At 42.8% G+C, this 17840-nt stretch overlaps 1 protein-coding gene across 4 annotated transcripts in view; it reads left to right on the top strand.

Moving 5' to 3' along the window:
• Nucleotides 1-17840, top strand: part of kiaa1549la (KIAA1549-like a) — a 258786-nt gene that overhangs the window by 80448 nt on the left and 160498 nt on the right. The window contains exon 1 of one of the 4 annotated variants that reach the window (XM_072592551.1): nt 12503-12568. The exons of the other annotated variants lie outside the window; for them this stretch is intronic. The gene's annotated coding sequence lies outside the window, so the exon portion shown is untranslated. Of the gene's footprint in view, nt 1-12502; nt 12569-17840 lie in introns of those variants that run through there. 4 annotated transcript variants of the gene reach the window in all.

Below are 17840 nucleotides of genomic sequence, written 5' to 3'. Positions count from 1 at the left end.
GCTCCCTTTCGGAATGGCAGGCGGTGACCAGTGGGGTACCGCAGGGATCAGTGCTGGGACCGCAGCTTTTTACAATATATATTAATGATATAGAAGATGGTATTAATAGTAACATTAGCAAATTTGCTGATGATACAAAGCTGGGTGGCAGGGTGAAATGTTAGGAGAATACAGGTTAGGTGAGTGGTCAGATGCATGGCAGATGCAGTTTAACGTGGATAAATGTATGGTTATCTACTTTGGTGGCAAGAACAGGAAGGCAGATTACTACCTAAATGGAGTCAAGTTAGGTAAAGGGGCAGTACAAAGAGATCTGGGTGTTCTTGTACACCATTCAATGAAGGCAAGCATGCAGGTACAGCAGGTAGTGAAGAAAGCTAATAGCATGCTGGCCTTCATAACAAGAGGGATTGAGTATAGAAGCAAAGAGGTCCTTCTGCAGCTGTACAGGGCCCTGGTGAGACCGCACCTGGAATACCGTGTGCAGTTCTGGTCTCCAAATTTGAGGAAAGACATTCTGGCTATTGAGGGAGTGCAGTGTATGTTCACGAGGTCAATTCCTGGAATGGCGGGACTATCTTATGTTGAAAGATTGGAGCAAGTGGGCTTGTATACCCTTGAGTTTAGAAGACTGAGAGGGGATCTGATTGAGACGTATAAGATTATTAAAGGATTGGACACTGTGGAGGCAGGAAACATGTTTCCGCTGATGGATGAGTACCAAACCAGAGGACACAGTTTAAAAATAAGGGTAGGCCATTTAGGACAGAGATGAGGAGAAACTTCTTCACCCAGAGAGTGGTGGGTGCGTGGAATGCTCTGCCCCAGAAGGCAGTGGAGGCCCAATCTCTGGATTCGTTTAAGAAAGAGTTGGATAGAGCTCTCAAGGATAGTGGAATCGAGGGTTATGGAGATAAGGTAGGAACAGGATACTGATTGAGGATGATCAGCCATGATCATAATGAATGGTGGTGCAGGCTCGAAGGGCAGAACGTCCTACTCCTGCACCTCTTATCTACTGTCTATAACCATTCTTATAAATCATTTCTGCAACATCTCTAATACCTCATATCCTTCAATGTGTGATGCCCAGAATTGAAAACAATACTCCAGTCTTAAAATTGGAAATAGATCATGAATCATTCATTCTGATGTAATATATCAGAAAGAACAGATATGGGTCCTGTTTTCTGATCAATGTTTTTATCTTGACCGTATTGGAGTTGCAATTTCCCTTGCCTCCAATTTATACAGCAGAATTCTGCAGACTAAAACTCTTGGGGAAGAAATAACTTGTGTGCATTTTTGCAGTTCATTTTGATGGACTGTAACAGTATCTATGTCTTATAGCACCAGTTTAATTAAAATATTAGCCTGTCAATATTGAGTGATGAATTATAAAGGCTGACAGATTGAGATATTGACAGATATATAAACTGGTTTGATGTTGGCTGTGATGAAGTAGTTCCAGGAACTGCACTTGTATAAAGTTGAATTTGATCATGTGCTTTGCTGGCTACAATAGATTAAACAATGCATTTTACAGTCCTTCAATTAAAAAAATGTAAGATTGATATTTAATCAAGATTTTCTGTTTAATTTTGGGTAATTATTGCAAAATAGAGATCATGTGAGCTATGGTGAGTTCCATCCAATATTGAGCTTGGCTGGTATAGTGATTCGAACCAGGTTGACCTCATTGACTACGAGGTCATTAACCTGGGCCAATCAGGAAAGCCCTGGCTGACTAATATAACCAAGAGATGGTGCACCTGTTGTCTTTCACTGTGTCTCCCACCTGCACACACACAACATGGGTGTGGAAAGGTAAAATAAGCACTACCGCAGTTAGGCGGTAGTGTGGGGGTAAGGGAAAAAAAAGAAAGAGGAAAAAAAGAAGCAAAAAGTAACAGGAGTGTTTTGGTTGCACTTCGGTCCCAAAAGGAAATAGCCAAGAGATGGTACACCTGTTTTTCACTGTGTCTCACACCTGTACACACACAAAATGGGTGCGGGGGAAAAATGAGCACTACAGCAGTTAGGCGGTAGTGTGGGGATTTTTAAAATAAAAAGTCAAAAAAAACCAAGAGATGAGAATCTCCTTTGTTCAGGTGACTGACTCCTAGTCAGTGTACTGTGCACAAGTACATGAAGGGTGACCTGGTGACGGGATACTGGCCTCTGTGCAGTTATTTCAGCTGGCTTGGTTGTTGAAGGTTAGAGGGGTCCCAAGTTGACTGACTGGGAAGAAACTGCAAGATATGGGGGAGGCAGAGTGGTAATGTTGCGGGACCAATAACTCAGAACCCTAAGCTATGAACTATGCCAAATCGTGAAATTGGAGCTTGATTATGAAAAAACTGGAATAAAACATTTAGCCTAATGTAATCACAGTTGATTGTTTAAGAAGCTACTTGATTCACTAATTCTTCTTTTCGGAAGGCAGTCTGCCACTCTCAGCTTGTCTGGCCTATATCCACAACCACAGCAATGTGGGCTGATGCCTCCCCTCTGGGCAATTTAGGGATGCTCAATAAATGTTGACCTATCCCACAATGCCCTCACCCCATGAATTGGTAAAAGTAAATTTAAAACCTGTAGACACTAAGCAGGGCAGCTGTGTTGTAAGTGGCATTAAACCATTAACAGCCAACTGCCAGGAAAGTATTAGAAATGTCAAGGCTGTACTGTAACCAATCATTCGAATACATGCATGTTAGAAAATAGTTGACTCGCATTTTTATCTAGATAAAAGGCTCATAAGATTCGTGTTGTCAGGAAAATGGGCTTTGAGACAGGGAACCGGCATGATAATGGTTTTATAGTATTGGCTTGTAGGGTTTTCTTAGACATCTCAGAACCTCAGAGTGGTCAGTTTGCCAGAGTTTAGCAGGGAAAGAGTGGAAAAATGGAGACAGTTCTATATGTTAAGGAGAGAAAATGTTAGCCCTGTTGGTTGCCAGGAACTGGCACTCAGATTGAAGAAACCACGTTTCTGAGAAATTTGACCAAATTAGAAGATTTGCTGAGGTTGGCTTGGGGGAAGAATCCCAAATTTGGCAATCAGTTCAGAACTTGGATTGTGACCGGCTAGAAAAGGGAAAAAGCAAGAAAAAGCTATTGGAAATTGAGAATAGCTTTCAACTGGTTCTTGGAGAATGAAGTGTCAAGTTGAAGTATAACTGTGAAAGGGGATTTTCAAACAATTTATAATTTAAATCAGATTCTTTTCTGCAAATATAATGTAAACTACTTGTTGAATAGTGCTTAAACAGTATTGCTTTTCATTTATCTACTATTAGACAGCACGGTGGCACAGTGGTTTGCATTGCTGCCTCACAGCATCGGGGACCCAAGTTTGATTCTCATCTCTGGCAACTGGGCGGCACAGTGGTACAGTGGTTAGCACTGTTGCCTCACAGCGCCAGAGATCCGGGTTCAATTCCCGCCTCAGGCGACTAACTGTGTGGAGTTTGCACGTTCTCCCCGTGTCTGCGTGGGTTTCCTCCGGGTGCTCCGGTTTCCTCCCACAGTCCAAAGATGTGCAGGTCAGGTGAATTGGCCATGCTAAATTGCCCATAGTGTTAGGTAAGGGGTAAATGTAGGGGTATGGGTGGGTTGCGCTTCGGCGGGGCGGTGTGGACTTGTTGGGCCGAAGGGCCTGTTTCCACACTGTAAGTAATCTAATCTAATCTAATCTAATCTAAAAAAAAACTGTGTGGATTTTGTATGTTCTTCCCAGGTCTGAGTGAGTCTCAGCTGGGTGCTCTCATGGTCCAAAGATGAGCAGATTAGGTTAGATGGTTTGGCCATCCTAAATTGCCCAGGGTGTCCAGAGATGTGCAGACTAGTTGGGTTAGTCATGGGAAATGTGGGTTTCAAGGATAAGGGACACATGGGTTGGGGTGGGAGTTCTTCAGAGGGTCGGTATAGACTTGATGTGCCCAATGGCCTTTATCCGCACAGTAGGGATTCTGTGATATGATGGTTCTATCCTTCTAAATGTTTTAAGAATCTACAAGGAGGAACTTTTAACAGAGGAATATTTAACATAGTAAAACATCCCAAACCACACTGCGAGAGATAAAAACAGGGATGGTGACCAAAAAGCTTGGTCAAAAACCCTAAGGGGTGTCGTAAAGGTGGAGAGGCAGAGAGGTTTAGAGAAGGAATTCCCAAGCTTAGGGCCCAGGGAGCTGCAAGAATTCAACACCATTGGTGGTGGCAAGAAAATCAGGGATGTGTAGAAAGCCAGAATTGGAGGTGTGTAGAGATCAAAAAGAATCAAAGGACTTGATGAGATTGCTGAAGTAGGGAGTTTTCTTTCTGTTTGTCTTTGTTCATGGAGTGAGGGTGTTGATAACTAGGCGAACATTTACTGTCCATCCCTAATTTCTCTGGAGAATGTGGTGATAAGCTACTTACTTGAATCACTGTAGTCCTTGGAGTGTAGGAATATTCAGTGCTGTTGGTGGCAAAGCCATGGGAGGTGTTGAAATCATGAGTTAGAATTGGAAAATCAAAGCACTACTGGAGGCTATTGACAGGTACAGTAGCAATATGGTTATGTTAATGGACTTGTAATGCAGAGCCCTGAGACTTATGATCCAAGTATATGACATTTCAACTGTTGTGAATTTAAATTCAATTAATTAATTGTTACGAAGTTGAATGAGTGTGTGTTCACTTTACGGTAGAGAGTGGTTTCTGAATATTGAAGTAAACTTAATAAAATACAGGCTGAGAGACTGGCTGTTCCAAAATAGATAAATTGCTATTAAAATGGATACCTGAGTTTTGGTTGCTGTTTTGACAACAATTCGATTTTTAACCAATTAGTTTAAATTATGCTCAGGTTATTAAAGCCCAGTCGAGTTTGGTCCGATGTTGCTAAAACAATAAATTCAATGAAAAGGAATTATGTTGGGAGGTATAAAACCAGGGCATTTTGAAAATTTGGTCAGAGAGCAGCTGCCACCATTATCTGAACAACTGCCAGAGTGCTAACTGCCCATCTAAAGTCTTGTTTTCAAATAATTAGGATACACTCTCTATCAAAGATACCTTTTCCTGTAAAACACACTCGCAATTAAAAGAAAGAAGACCTAGGGAGATCAGCAGAGAAGGCGGAGACGGTATGGATTTGAGATTAAGTTAATATACTGTTTAATAATTGTGTCATTGGAATAACATGTTAATAGGATTGTGTTCAGTTAGGGGAAAGAGTGTTCAGTTTGTTAATGCTTTCATTAGTGTTCTATTAGGAAAATAAATTGTTGTTTTTCTTTAAATAGTGGAAATTAGGAGTTCTCTTTCACTCCCTCACACGTTTAACAGAGTATGAGATGAGCTTTTCTGAGTGTTTGGTTTTAATTAACAGAGATGTTTGACCTCCGCGTCATACCTTAATGTGAAGATTTTTTTAAACATTTCTATATTTTTATTTGTAGACTGGAATGGAAGAAAGTTGTTTTGAAGTCAAGGATCATTGAAGGATTGTTGCACTTTTAAAAGCGAGTGATTTGATACTTATTGTAAGTGCTTTTTACACAGCTGTTCAAGCAGTGGAGGAAGTCCAGTTACAGATAAGCTGGAGCCAAGGAGTGTGCACAAATCAAGCTTTGGCCAGCAATAAGTAACTGATTGGTCTGTGGTATGGTGACCAAGTTATGATGACAAATGCTTCTATGTGTCAACAAGTATGTAATTGGCTTCCAGGTAGCTGAACTGCTTGTGAATGTGAATGTTTGAGGGTGAAATCTGATGTATTTTTCCCTCATGAGCCACTGTAAGCTATGGTTGGAGACTGTATACGTATGAACCAGGTGCCTTGTGCCTGTGCAAGTACCTGGAGAAGGAAGATCAATGAGCAGCATCCTGACCAGCCAAAAGGATCAGTTCTGTGAACCCAGGGGACAGGGACCAGTGAATTGCCTTTTCGGTTTTTCCCTCCACCCACAGCACCCATTTCTTTTCTGTCTGTGTCTGTAATTGTGTGTGTGGGTGGTTAATAAGAAGATTCAAGTTTTAACTAGTTCAGTAGGGTTACATTTAAACAGTTGATTGTTTGTTTAGATGTAGTTACGATATATTGCAAAAATTAATTCTAGTTCCTGCTCAGTATAGAAACTTGGTTTGTACACACTACCCCAGTGAGGCATAGCATTAGATAAAAATCTGGAATATAAAGCTGATGTCTGTAATGTGACATGGAAAACGACTGAATTATCATAAACATCCTATTAGGAAAGGAAATCTGTCATCCTTACCTAGTCATGGAGTTTTACAGCAGGGAAACAGACCAGATATCCTAAACTGACCTTGTCCCATTTGCCAGCATTTGGTCCATTATCTTTCTGAACTCTGCCTATTCATTTACTCGTTCAGATGCCTTTTAAATGTTGTAATTATATGCCTCTCCATCACTTCCTCTGGCAGCTCATTCCATGCACTCACCACCCTCTGCATGAAAAAGTTACTGCTCAGCTCCCATTTAAATTCTTCCCTCTCACCTTATACCCGTGCCCTCTAGTTCTGGACTCCCTTACCCTAGGAAAAAGACCTTGGCTATTCACCCAATCTATGCCTGTCATGATTTTGTAGACCTCTCTAACGTCACCCCGCAGCTTCTGACACTCCAAAGAAAACAGCCCCAGCCTATTCATCCTCTCCCTATAGCTCAAACCCTCCAAACTTGGCAAGGTCCTTTTAAATCTTTTCTGAACCCTTTCAAGTTTAACAACATCTTTCCTATTGCAGGGAGACCAGAACTGAATGCAGTATTCTATAAGTGGCCTAACCAATGTTCTGTATAGCTATGACATGATGTCCCAACTCCTATACTCAATGCACTGACCAATAAAGGCAAGCGTGCCAGATGACTCCTTCACCACCTTGTCTACCTGGTCTATGTATGAGTCCAGACCTACAACGATATGATTAGCACTTTACGACCCTCTGAATTGGCCTCGCAAGCTATCCAGTTATATCAAAGTACTACGACAAAGTGCACTGTGAAGAAAACATCCTTTCCTCACAGAATTGTGTGTATGCCTGTCCCACACAGTATAAGAAAACATCGCGTCACTACTTTCACAAAGGCAATGAGGATGGGCAAAAAATGGTGGCCTTGCCAATGTGCCTCATATCCCATGAATGATTGAAAAAATAAAGAAAATGTTGAGTAGTGTGTAATGTGAGTGTATTGGGATTAGAAATTCTAATTGTGAAATAAAACAAATAACTTTGAATGGTGAAGATCTGAAACAGTGGCACAGAGGCTTAGTTGTTAGCACAGCTGCCTTACAGTGCTAGGGATCCTGGTTCGAGTCCAGCTTGGGTGACCGTCTCTCATGGGGTTTGCATGTTCTCTCTCTATGGGTTTCCGCCGGTTCTCTGGTTTCCTCTACAGTTTAAAGGTGTGCAGCTGAGGTGGATTGGCCATGGCAAATTGCCCATAGTGTGCAGGGATATGCAGGCTAGGTGGATTAGCCACAGAAAATGCAGGATTAAAGGGATGGAGTGAGTAGGTTTGGGTGGGATTTTCTTTGGAAGGTGGGTACAGACTTGATGGGCCACATGGCCTCTGTCTGGACTGTAGGGATTCCATGAAACATAAGCAAAATTTGCTGGCGAAATTTGTCAGGTCTATGGGAAGAAAGCAGAGTTAACATATCGAGTCTCGTGGCTTTTCATCAGGATTCGTATTGTTTTCTTCACACAGATGCTGTCAGATCTACTGAGTTTTTCTAGCATTTTGTGCTTTTGTTTCTGTAATTCTGCAGTTGTCGAAACTGCTTTCCATGGGAAGGTGGAAATGAGAAGTAGACTATTCAGCTCCTGTAGCTTGTACTAGTTTCTAGTTAGATTATATCTGATCTGTGTCCCAAAATCATTTCAGACAGATGTAAGAAGAGTATTGATACAGGCAACTGTGTACAATGGTGTATCATTTGTGGGCAGCACGGTGGCACAGTGGTTAGCACTGCTGCCTCACAGCGCCAGAGACCCGGGTTCAATTCCCGCCTCAGGCGACTAACTGTGTGGAGTTTGCACGTTCTCCCCGTGTCTGCGTGGGTTTCCTCCGGGTGCTCCGGTTTCCTCCCACAGTCCAAAGATGTGCAGGTCAGGTGAATTGGCCATGCTAAAATTGCCCGTAGTGTTAGGTAAGGGGTAGATATAGGGGTATGGGTGGGTTGCGCTTTGGCGGGGCTGTGTGGACTTGTTGGGCCGAAGGGCCTGTTTCCACACTGTAAGTAATCTAATCTAAACATGCCAATCGTAATGCAATCCGTACAGTGACTGGTAATAGAGAGTCACCTTTGCACTAATATTTTATTATATGGTAATGGTTTTGACATGGGCTCCACTGACAATTTGGTGCAGGGAACTGCAAAATGTTTCCCAACAGCCACATTTGCTTTGTAAAGATATGTTGTAACATTAGCTGCAAATGTTCTTTTATTGTTTGTATTTGTTAGCTTCTGATTTTCCTCTTTCCCTGTTGACACCTGCTTCATGTTAGATGGTACATTTACCCACATTACAACAATGACTGCACATGGAAACTGATGGCTCCGAAGTATTTTTGGATATGTGCTGAGGATGTTAATAGCACTACATAAATGCATATTCTAATCTCACAATAGCATGTCTCCACTATGGCCACCATGCTGGTTTTATCCTGGATAAATAACAATAATGTATGAAACACACAGGATATTTTGGGCAGATCATCCCCTACACTTAACACACTTAAAATGCTCTGCTGGTTGTAAGTGAAAGCAGCTGTAGCTCAGTGGTTTGCACTTCTGTCACTGCATTAGAAGCTTGTGGGTTCAAATCCCACTCCAAGGACTTGAACAGACTTGGAAAATTTACGCTGACGATCTGCATGCAACACTGAGGGAGTGTGGCACTGGCAGAATCTTATAAGGGTCTGAACAGCATGGGCAATGGCAAGATTTGTGGCAGAATTGCACCCTAAGTTAAGCAAGGCCTACCTTGATGCTGGGAGCAACTGTCTGCGTCCTCTGTGTTTGTGTGTCGAGTGTTGTAGTGAGTTTCTCACTAGACAGTGGTGAGCAGCCAATTAAGTGGATTATAGCTTGTGAAACACATTGTTAGTGGTCCAACTTGCGGCAATAATACTCAATTTCCCACCTTACCAAACATAGTGAACAGCTAAATGTTGAGAAATTGTAAGATGGAAGTCAGAGTGGGTGCCTGGCGACTCCAGCTCACTGCTTGCTCCAAACAACCTCCATGATAGAATAGAATCCCCAAAGTGTGGAAACAGGCCATTGGGCCAACACATCCACACCAACCCTCCGAAAAGTATCCCACCCAGATCCATTCCCCTCCCCTTTTACTCTACATTTTTTCTGACTAATGCCTCTAAGCGACACATTCCTGAACACTATGGGGCAATCTAGCACAGCCAATTTACTTAACCTTCTTGTCTTGGGACTGTGGGAGGAAACCGGGACGCTCAGAGGAAACCCACGCAAACATGGGGAGAATTTGCAAACTCCACACAGACAGTTGCCCGAGGCTGGAATCAAACCCAGGTCCCTGGTGCTGTGAGGCAGCAGTGCTAACCACTGAGCCACCGTGCACTAGCATCTCAATGCTTCATGAGTACCAGTTACCTGCACCCCACATCCATGGATGTGGACATCTGACCTATGCCAGCCTCTAAGCATCTTCATGGCATATATCTGATCCATAGACAGAATGCTTCTGCTGGACCTTAGGTTGCTAAGCTTATAATGCTGCAGCAAGGATGCTGTGTGCTAAGGGCCATGCATCAGCTCATGGACTGGACCAGGCTGTATCTCCAGCCTGTTCACTTGCTGTTCTAGTACTCACTTCTCATGACTATCAGCAATCTTCCACCAAGTCAAGACAGGCAGCCTTTAATCAGGGGGCTCCAGCTCAGTAAGCCAAGACAGTCTCTGATACCAGACCAAGAGCTTGGGGATGATTGGTCAGCCACTTCGGGCAGTCAGTGTCAGGTGCTCTCCACGTAAGAAATGAGGAGCAAAATGTTGGCAGCCCCCACCCACCGTGAATCTTTCTGCCCTACTGGAGGCTGTTCTTCTGGAGTTAGATTGAGGTGGGTATCAAGGCAGATGTGAGAGGGTGACTCAGCTACTACAGTCAGCACAGGTGAGGAGATGACTCGAGGGTGAGTAGGCAGTGCTGAGGCCATGTAGGGTTGGTGGTATCGGGAGTTGGGGTGAGTGACAGCAAATGAAGAAAGATGTTGCAGGCAATTATGAGAGTGACAGTGCACAAACCTTGGAGAGAAGTGGGTAAAGTAGCAGAGATAGAGTAAGTGTGAGGTAACAGAGAGAAGAGAGTGGTACTTACGCTGGCAGAGTGATCTCTTCCATTTCTGATAGCTGAGACTGCACTGACCTGGGTGGCAACCTCAATGGGCTAATGTTGTGGCCTTCACTAGTGGCTCTGTGGGATGGAAGCATCCAGCGCTACAGCCCCATTCAGCACCCAAGTCCCTGGCCGCAAAGTAGAGTTTAAAAATGTGTTTCCAGCAACTCATTTTAAAGCTCTGATCCCAGCATCTGCAGTCCTCACTTTTTCGCAAAGTAGAGTGCCAATTTCCCCTTACCTGGGCTACACACGGGCTTTTAGAGAATCTGGGCAATTCCAGGATAATCTGTCAGCGTTGAGTTGTTTTTGGAACAGCAGATGTTAAGTTGGGGCTGGAAAATTGGAAAAGAAATGCCATAAGGGCGAGGTAGGTCATTAATGAGGTGAGTTGATAAGGTACATTGAGAATATTCATTTGCACTTGCGGCAAAAAACACTCAACACAACTGAAACTTAGTCAAACCCAATGTAAGTTTCAACTCAATATCTTTCAAATGGAATGATACATGGACACTCCAGTGGGCACAAAAATTTCATTATGTCAGTTGGAGGGACAGACTAGGGTGCCCTGGCTAACATTTATCCCTCAATCTAATCGCAAACATCAACATCATATCTGGTTGTTAATGTATTCCTGTTTGTCAGAGCTTGTTGTGTGTAAATTGATAGTCACTTTTCCTGCATTTCAGCAGCAATCACACCTTACTAATGGAATGAACTGTGAGAAGAAGTGGTGGAGACTGGTACAATTACAGCATTTAAAAGGCATCTGGACAGGTATATGAATAGGAAAGGTTTGGAGGGATATGGGCCAAGTGCTGGCAAATGGGACTAGGTTAGGATATCTGGTCAGCATGGATGAGTTGGACCAATGGGTCTGTTTCCGTGCTGTATATCTCTATTACTCTATTTGATTGGGTGTAAAGTACTATGAGACGGGGCATTGCGAAAGGGACTATAAAAATGCAAGATTTCTTTTTGAATATTTCCAATCTGCTGTTTGCTGTTCAGCGTGCTAACATTTTCTAACAGCTAGCAGAGGCACTTGCTAAGTGAAAGTTCCTAGGGCTTGTCAGCTTCTTAGCTTTACAGTTTCAAAATCTGTGTGTAGATGGTAAATGCTTTGACTTCTACACTTGACCTGTACGTTCCAAGGATTGTATGTTCATATTACTTTTCAGAATGTCAGCTTTCATTGAAATGGATTATCATTGTGCACAACATCTTCTCATTTAGAATGCTTTTAGGTTTAATTTGATTGGAAGGGCAAAAGCTTGCACTTATTTAGCACCGTTTGTAACCTCAGGATCTCAGTATTTTGCAGTAACATTTTGAGGCGTAGCTACAGTTGTAATGCAGAAAAGATTGCAGCTAATTAGTGTATAACAAACTGTCACAGGCTGCAAAGTGTTAACGCATAGATGTTTTCTGTGATGTTGGTTGAGGATAAACATGGGCACTGAGGAGCGCTCACCGTCTGCTTTGTTGTCGCGCCTTAGGATCGATTATGTACACGTGTGAGGGTCTTGGTTTAATATCTGATCTGAAAGACAGCACCTTGTGACAGTCTGTGCTTCCTCAGTACACTGTAGGATAGGTGCTCAAAATCTCTGAAGATAACATGAACATACAACCTTCAGATTCAGAGGCTGTCGCCTGTAGGAAAACATTTTTATTTTTAAGAAATATTGCTGGTAATGTTAGGTCCCCAGATTATGGCATCTGGGGCTTCATTCTAAGTTAAGTAGATGGAGGTCACAGGGCTGCGGTAGAAGAAATGAGAAGCCCTCTGTAGCTTTTCTGAAACTCTTGCCGGAGCGCTGTTCACTTTTAAATCTGGTCCTTCTGTTCTCATTCAGCTGGCTATTGGTCGTCTGCCAAAAAAAAAACGAGAGACACTGACCGAGCAGCTGTCAGCTCAAATCTCTATCACTGACACATGTGCCATCTGGTGATTTGCCACACATTGAGAAATGGGAACGCAAGCCTATTGGTCTTTTTAGACTGCACAATGCTTTACCCTTCGCAGCCTTCATTTCAATATGTTTCTGAGGGAGTGTCTTCTGGTAAGAACCATTTTTGCATTTTGCATATGGATTTAATGTCGAGATCAGCAGGTCCTCTCCAATGCTAACTAGATCATAGAATCATACAGCAAAGGAGGCAGCCAAAGGTAGCCCATTCTTCCTGTTCTGAATCTTTTAAAGGTTGATACATTTTGTTTAATTTCATTTGACTCAGCAATATTGTTCTTTTCTCAGAATACAGGGAGCTCTCACTTGAAGTTACGGTTGTCTTCCCGAAAATCTCACGATTAGTGAGAAGACTTAAAGTGAAGGATTGATTCCCGTAGTAATCAATATTAAATCTGGAGTTGGCTTCCGTACAGTCTTACTCTGGAAAAAAATGAAAATATTTTAACTGTGCCCACTAAGTTGAAGCAAATTGCCACCTGTAGGTTAAATGGCTAAATTCTACACTGGTAAATTAAATAACATCTTTCTTTCATCATTTTAAATTGAGCATCAAACTTACAATATCTCCTGCAGTGGTCCCTTTTGAGAGCTTTGTCTGGATCAAAGGTTGGGGTGGTGGTTGTGGTGCCATTGCCCAGGAACTCTGATGAGTCCACTGTTCGTTGGACTCTATGATAAGGCTGTTGTGTGAATGCTGATTGGCATCATTTTGGGGTCTGCAGCATTCTCCCTTCCTTCTGGGGTCTACCCGGTTCATAGCTCAGTAGGGTTGTGCTTCTTGGCTGGCTGACAGGCTTTGGCCTTCCGGCATTCCTTCCTCCCGTCCTCGTGACTAGCAGGGTGCCAGTTGTGCATTTCCTTGTTCTTTCTGTCTGTCTCTCTCCCTGTCTCTGTGTCTCTCTCTCCCTCTTTCTGTGTGTCTCTCTCCCTCTCTCTGTCTCTCTCTCCTCTCGCTTCCCCGTCTCTCTCCAAGTGTGCTTTGCTGTCTCTCTGTCCCTCTCTGTCCGTCTGCCCCTCTCTCTCTCTCTCTCTCTCTCCCGCCCTCCCCATTCCCCACCCACTATCCTCCCCCTTTTATTTTAAATCATGTGGGATGCATCTCCGGCTGGCCAGTATTTATTACCCATCCCTAGTTGCCCTTGAGAAGGTGGTCATGAGCTGCTTTCCTGAACCGCTGCAGTCAACCAACTTACTGTAGGTTGACCCATAGTGTCCTTAGGGAGGGAATTCCAAGATTTTGACCTAGGGACAGTGAAGGAATGGTGACTTATTTTCAAGTCAGGATGGTGAGTGGCTTGCAGGGAACTTGCAGGTAATGGTGTTTACATGCAACTGCTGCCCTTATGCTTCTAGATGGAAGTGATCATGGGTTGGAAAGTGCTGTCTAAAGATCATTGAATTTATACAGTGCATCTTGTAGATAGTACACACTACTGCTACTGAACGTCAGTTTTGGAGGGAATGGATGCTTGTGGATGTGGTGCCAATTAAGTGCACTCCTCTGACTTGGGTGGTGTCGAGTTTCCTGAATGTTGTTAGAGATGCTCTTATCCAGGCAAGTTGGGAATATTCCATCATACTACTGATTCATTCCTTGTAGGAGTTGGACAGGCTTTGGGAGTCTGGAGGTGAGTTACGCACTGCAGTATTCCTAGCCTCTGACCTGCTTTTGTATCTGCTGTATTTATATGGCGAATCCAGTTGAGTTTCTGGTCAATGCTAAGCCCCCAGATGTTGACAGTGGGGGATTCAGTGATGGTAACATTGAATGTCAAAGGACAATTGTTAGTTTATATCTTATTGGAGATGGTCATAGACTGACATTTGCGTGGCATGAATGTTACTTGCGATTTGACAGGCCAAGCCTAGACATTTTTGAAATCTTGTTGTATTTGAACATGGACTGTTTCATACCTGAGGCATGGTAAATGGTGCTGAACATAGTGCCATCACCAGCGAACATTCCCACTGCAATACCACTGCAGCACTGGGGGTGGGAGGGAAGTTGGGGGAGGTTTTTGCATTGGGCCAACACTCATGGCTGTTCAGGATGTGATTACAGCAGTAAACTACTGAGCTTTGTCTGATCTGGGAGTGATGTTTGCTTTAGTCAAGGTGGAGATTGGTGACTTTCCTGTGTTGTCCCGCTGTCTTCGAGGTCCAGTGTGCCAGAAGGGTCTGTGTCATTCCAGCTACCACCTCACAGGAGGAGGTGGGGCCAGCTGCTGAGCTCGCGGTTGTTGGTGGCTTGTGGTCCAGGGGTGTAGAGGGCAGTACCCCTCTGGCTGTGGGGGTGCTGCTGAGCTTGGCGGTGCCCAGCACCAGGAGGGCAGCTTCAGTGGGTGGTCTGGACCTGGTGGTCGGGACTCCCTGGCAAAGAACCCTGGTGGCTTTTGGGGCATGGGGAGAGGCCACAAGTTGGAAAGTGAGAGAGGGAGGGTCGCTACAAAGATGATATGGTGAAACTGGTAAAAATCATCTTGACTTTCGCTTTGTTATTTTCTTGTGGGCTATGGACATTGCTGAATAGGTTATCATTTATTGTCCATTCATAATTGTCCTTGAGAAGTTGGTGGGGAGTTGCCATTTTGGACCACTGTGGTCCATGTGGTATAGGTCGGTCATGGTGGCGTTATTCTAAGCTGGAGACACATTTGGCCTGATATGGCTCAGGGGCACATGTCACCGATGCCTCTGATGGCCTTCCCTCCTTGGTGTTAGAGGCTGTTAGTTTAGAAGGTGCTATCAAATGACGTTTGATGAGTTGCTCCAGTACACCTTGTGAGTGATACTGAACCACCATGTTGCACTGGTGGTGGAGTGAGTGATTGCTTGGGATGCTAGACTTGGTGTCAACTGAGTGGACTGCGTTGTCTTGGATGGTAGCAAGCTTGAACAGTTTGAGAGCTGCATTCTTTTCTTCTAAGATTCCCGTGAAATATCTCAGGCCATTGTCACTACATTAGAGATGATACAGAAATGCAAGTTGTTGTTTATGCAGTCTGCTCAAAATGAGCTTCAGTTTGAGGAGCAGCATCTGTACAGTTGGTTCTGCTATAATGCAATAGTTCCACTCTCGTTGTTGGAAGAAAGTCATGTAATAGCTGTGTCATTTAAACTAATGGGGCCGGAATCGCGTTATAGCCAATGCAGGTGAGGAAAGTTCGCGTTCTACAAATAACAGTCTAAATTCTTCAATCATGTTAAAGCCAATTCGTGTTGAAGAAACACGTTAAAGCAGAACCGACTATATTCAGAAAATATTAATATTTCATCTGCACAAAGGATCAAGCCTTTACAGATCAATCATTCAATGTCCTTGTCCAATTTAGAAATAAATTGGCTGATGTTATTTAGTGAATTCAACTGCCCAACAAGATCACATTAAAACATTAGCAGGTCATCAATTTGAAGCAGAAGTCTCTACATTATGGTTTCCAGAGCAAGTTGGAGGTATTGAGGTGAAGGAGGAGTGAAGTCTGTGACCAATGAAAGTATGTAAATGGATACTGGAACTGTGACAATATACACAGCAAAATACACTGAAACAGGACAAGCTGAATGTTCAGTACTGCTCCTTTGCAAGTAATCTTACCAATGGTTCATATGAACATCATATAAATAGTAGCACTTGCACGTTACCATAGCAACGAACACCTCCTTCCATGCCAATTACCCATCCCACATCCCTATCATGATACAAATTGCTTTCAGTGCAGCCAACCTGTTTTCACCCACACATTGCCACTGTTACCACGTATCTCCCTAACTCCACTTCTTCCCTGGCATTCTGTTAACAATCCCTTTGCTTGAATTTTTATTCTCTCTCTTTCCTTTCTCTGGACTCTGTCTCCACCCAAAATCTCACTTTATCCCCCTCTGCTGCCATCCCAAACACAACTGTCATCAGCATAAATACATTTTCTAGCTGCTATGAGGAAGGGTCATTGAACTCGAAACGTTAACTCTGCTTTCTCTCCCCAGATGCTGCCAGACCTGCTCAGTTTCTCCAGCAGTGTTTTTGTTTCAGGTCTCTAGCATCTACAGTTCTTTGCTTTCTTTCATTTCCTTTTATGTTTCTGCATTATAACAGTTATAACATTATAAAGAGGGATACTCCCTCTTTTCTTAAAGATAGTGTTTACTTTTCCAAATGCAGAAAAATATTTCCAGATGAATTAGGTGCAAAGCTTGTGTTGTACATCAAGTAGCCAAATTTGTGGCATGGGAGAATAACCATAAAGAGAGCCCCATTAATTAATTAATAGTTTAAAGGGCTGTCAAACCACTTCAGGCACATATCAAAAAGGTATAAGCTGTAGTGAGTGAAAACCATTAATGAATGCTTCAGGAAGGTGTAATTCACCATAACAAGCTTTAGGAACTCATAGTTCTTAGAAACCACATATGTCCAAACCATGGCCTGATGACTATATAATAACCAAGACCAGGTCCTTGAAGCCCAGGATTCTCATATTTCAATACCTATAAATTTCTGAATCCTCTGTTTGAATGAGGTTGGGCTGAAAGCATTGGAAAGTGCTAATTCCTGCACATCTGACTCAAATCCCATTTCTTTGTTAACTTTGCCTGGAATTGTTATCCAGTTATACTTAGAATTGGAATTGCTAGATATAACAGGAGGTTAGGATGTAGGTGAACATACATATTTATTAAACCAGTGCTTCGTGTGCAAGGTAACGCTTGACATGAAGGTACCAAGGAACCATCTTTGAGCAGTTCTGATTGTCATGAGATTTATCCTTCATTCTGTTCAATATACTATAGACATTGTTATACATCTGTCCCCAAATCTCTGATATCATCTTGTGTGCACAGTGATGGTTTCACCAGTCCACATGATCTTGTTTTCAGCTCTCTTGGAGGAGATCTAGAATTTAAATTTTCCATTATATTTAGTTCAACAGATAATACCAATTCATTCCTCTATCCTGCAGGTTTCCGGAATAAATCATCCATTGTTCTTGTAAAAACGAGCATGCCCATCTGTATTTGAATTGCAGTCTCCACAAGATAAAATTGCAGTTGTTGTCTTTTTCAAGAATTTAACCTTCCTTCTTCTCCCTTACTCACTTTAGGAAGGAAAGATGGATTGCACAGTTTGAAATTAATTTTGTAATGACTTTTGAGAGCCCTAGCCACTGAACTTAATTTCATGGTTTGGCTTGTTGATTTGATACCTAGGTGACCCTGATGTGATCTCTGAAGTAGATTGAATGGGGGGACTCTAGCTATAGCAACTGTTAAGTGTTGCTTACTCTAGCAGTTGCTCTTTGTAGATCAACAAGTCATCCATGATATTGTAATAATTTCTTTGGTCAATGCATTATTTCCGAATAGAGTTATGTGGAACATATTCTGGTCACCTTTGATGCAGTACTCATTGATTTTAGCATGTTCTTCATTTTAATTTTTTTGCTTTTTGATTTTGCATAGTACATCTCCAGC

The sequence above is a fragment of the Chiloscyllium punctatum genome, chromosome 22 (assembly GCF_047496795.1).
Source record: "Chiloscyllium punctatum isolate Juve2018m chromosome 22, sChiPun1.3, whole genome shotgun sequence".
Classification (NCBI taxonomy): domain Eukaryota; kingdom Metazoa; phylum Chordata; class Chondrichthyes; order Orectolobiformes; family Hemiscylliidae; genus Chiloscyllium; species Chiloscyllium punctatum.
The sequence above is the reverse complement of the archived record's forward strand: the minus strand, read 5'-3'. Positions and strand labels throughout refer to the sequence as shown.